The sequence below is a fragment of the Doryrhamphus excisus genome, linkage group LG16 (assembly GCF_037039965.1).
Source record: "Doryrhamphus excisus strain RoL-2023G ecotype Guam linkage group LG16, RoL_Dexc_Guam_v1.1, whole genome shotgun sequence".
Lineage (NCBI taxonomy): Eukaryota > Metazoa > Chordata > Actinopteri > Syngnathiformes > Syngnathidae > Doryrhamphus > Doryrhamphus excisus.
Genome location: NC_136372.1, coordinates 15,616,975 through 15,617,245, shown reverse-complemented (window position 1 = coordinate 15,617,245; position 271 = coordinate 15,616,975).

Below are 271 nucleotides of genomic sequence, written 5' to 3'. Positions count from 1 at the left end.
TGCCAGAAGTGCTTGTTATTTTCTAATTGACTGTCCCATGTAGTATTTGATGTGGGCTAAAGGTGGTCACAGACCCCTGCTGGGAGTCGAACAGTTAAATCTTTCATTAATAATTGAAAGCTAAAGCTCTTCCTTGTCTGAGATGGCCACACTGTATCCCATCCGGCATCTGAAAGTAAAAATACTGCACAATTTTTGTTGATACTTTTTAACTTTATGGCTAAATCAAGCAGCTCATTTTCAGAGAAGAGGCAGTGATTGTAATCAGGGT